This window comes from Saccopteryx leptura, chromosome 13 (assembly GCF_036850995.1).
Source record: "Saccopteryx leptura isolate mSacLep1 chromosome 13, mSacLep1_pri_phased_curated, whole genome shotgun sequence".
Taxonomy (NCBI): domain Eukaryota; kingdom Metazoa; phylum Chordata; class Mammalia; order Chiroptera; family Emballonuridae; genus Saccopteryx; species Saccopteryx leptura.
The window spans coordinates 14,614,150-14,616,796 of NC_089515.1; the positions used below are offsets into that span (position 1 = coordinate 14,614,150).

At 49.9% G+C, this 2,647-nt stretch overlaps 1 non-coding gene across 1 annotated transcript; it reads right to left on the minus strand.

The window, feature by feature from the left end:
• Positions 1 to 232: 232 nt before the first annotated feature.
• Positions 233 to 339, minus strand: LOC136385104 (U6 spliceosomal RNA). Its single transcript, XR_010747716.1, has one exon. It is a non-coding gene; the product is annotated as a U6 spliceosomal RNA (small nuclear RNA).
• Between the last annotated feature and the right edge of the window lie 2,308 nt (positions 340 to 2,647).

Sequence of the window (2,647 nt, forward strand, 5' to 3'; positions counted from 1 at the left end):
TTCTTTAAAGTCAGTACTTAGGAGTGGAATTCCTAGGTCATATAGTATTTCTATGTTTTAAAAAAATTAATTTAATTTTTATTACATTTATTGGGGTGCCATTGGTTAATAAGATTATATAGGTTTCAAGTGTGCATTTCTATAATATATGATCTGTATATTGCATTGTGCACCTACAACCCAAAGTCAAATGATCTTCCATCACCGTATATTTGGCCCCCTTTACCTTTTAAAAAATATGGAACACTTCATGAATTTGCATGTCATCCTTGTGCATGGGCCATACTAATCTTCTCTGTATCATTCCAGTTTTATTATGTTTGCTGTTGAAGTGAGCATGGTAATTTTATGTTTCATCTTTAAAAAATAAATAAATAAAACAAAACTATAGTCTGATGACTCCAACATCTATATAGCCCTGCCCTGACTTCTCCTGGCTGTCTCCTTCAAATCTCTGTCTCAAAGTTAAGTTGTCCGAATCAGAAGCTATTTTCTCTCAACTCCCCCACACTCCTCCTCCAGTCAGTCTTCTCATCTCGGGAAATTCACCTAAGGTGCTCAGCCAAGGGCCGGAGGACTCATTCCCAGATCCTCCCTCCCTCTCTCCTCACGTCCAGCCCACCAGCAGGTGCTGTTGGCTCTGCATCCACAGTCTCCTTCCTGGCTGCGACTTCGGTCCAGGCCAGCATCACCTCTCCCCCAGCCTCTGGAGCAGACCCAGGGACGCTCACGCTTGCCCCTAGAGTTCTTTCTTTCCATTCTGTAGGCAGAGTCATCTTTTAAGAACACATCCATGATCACTGAGCCCTCCTGCTTCAAACCGCCATTGGTTTCACATTGCAGTCAGAATTAAAAGCCAACTGGCTTCCGTGGCCTGAGGCCTGTGGGGACCTTCGTGCTGGCTCCTGTCTCCAGGCCCCGCCCTTGCTTCCTGTGCTTTACCACACTGGCCCTTTTGTTCCTTGAACTGGTACCTGCCACGGGGCCTCTGAACTCGCTGTCCCCTCTGTTGGAAACTGCATGGCAAGTTCCTTCTCACTATGGAGGCGTCATCTCAAATGTCACTTTCTGAGGGATGCTTTGCCTGAGCACCCTCCCTCCAAACTCGCCACCTCTGTCTTACTACACTGATCTACGTTTTCATTGATACATCATTGACATCGTCACATCATTACCTGCAATTCTCTTACTTATATTTATGTGTTTATTTCAGGTTTGTTTCCCACCCCTTCCCCTTTGCAACCCCTTCCTCAGACATGAACTGCCCGAGGACGGGGATTTTGTTGGTCATTTTCGTGGCTGTATCTCTGGCACAAGGACAGGACCTGGCATCTCCAAGGCACAGAAAACCTGTCAGTTAAATGCCATTGAAGGAGAAAAGTTGGCATCTCACCTGGCCTTAAGCAAAGCCTCCTGATCCCACTGCCACCTGTCCCTTCTCATCTCTTTATCAACAACCTGCTAGAAGTGTTCGCATTCATTTAGTCATGGCCCTTCCCTCCGTAACCCAGAGCAATCCAGATTTTGCCACCATGGTTGTTCAGAAGTGCTTCCTCAGATTCCCAGTGACTCCGTAAAAGTCACAGTGAGGCCCTGGCTGGTTTGCTCAGTGGTAGAGCGTCAGCCTGGCGTGCAGGAGTCCCGGGTTTGATTCCCGGCCAGGGCACACAGGAGAAGCGCCCACCTGCTTCTCCACCCCTCCCCCTCTCCTTCCTCTCTGTCTCTCTCTTCCCCTCCCGCAGCCGAGGCTCCATTGGAGCAAAGATGGCCCGGGCGCTGAGGATGGCTCCATGGCCTCTGCCTCAGGCGCTGGAATGGCTCTGGTTACAACAGAGCAATGCCCCAGATGGGCAGAGCATCGCCCCCTGGTGGGCGTGCCGGGTGGATCCCGGTCGGGCGCATGCAGGAGTCTGACTGCCTCCCTGTTTCCAACTTCAGAAAATACCAAAAAAAAAAAAAAAGTCACAGTGAGTTGCCCTGTGCACTGTGCCCCTTCTATAGCATCTGACATGATTAATCCTGTTCACATTCGTGAATCTTATGTTGAAATATTGCCTTTTCTTGGCTTGGGCCTTCCAGGGGCTACATCCTAGAATCCCTCAGAGATGTGCTAAGGGTTCCGTCACTCACATCTGCTGAGCAGGCTGGCCCTCAGCCGGCTGATCCAGAACAGCTGGAATGGGTCAGGGGCAGAAACACCCCATAAAGAGTGCAAAGGGAGCAGCTCCAAGCCCCTGAAGGGTTCTTGACCTCATGCAGGTGGTGCCTCGGCAGGGATGTGCCCTGCTGATATGCAAAGGTCAGGGAAGGAGCCACCACCAAAGGGAACCGCTGAGCTGCCCACTCTGGGTAGCTGCCCCTGGGCTGTGAATTGGTCTTTCCTCTACAAAGTAAGTGGGATCCTGGTCCTGTGCCCATGCCATCTTTTGATCCATTCCATTGGGTCCAAGGCATGCCTGCCATAGCTAGATTCTTGACGTTCTAAATTGCAGTCCTATTGCCCCACTCAAACCTCACTTTGAACTAGGGACTGGGGATTTGGAGTGCCCACTGCTCCCATCGCTTAGCCATATGGCCTTGGACAAGCTGTTATGCACCTGAAATCCTTCCGCTCCACATTTGAAAACTGAACAGGACCCCTGCGGCC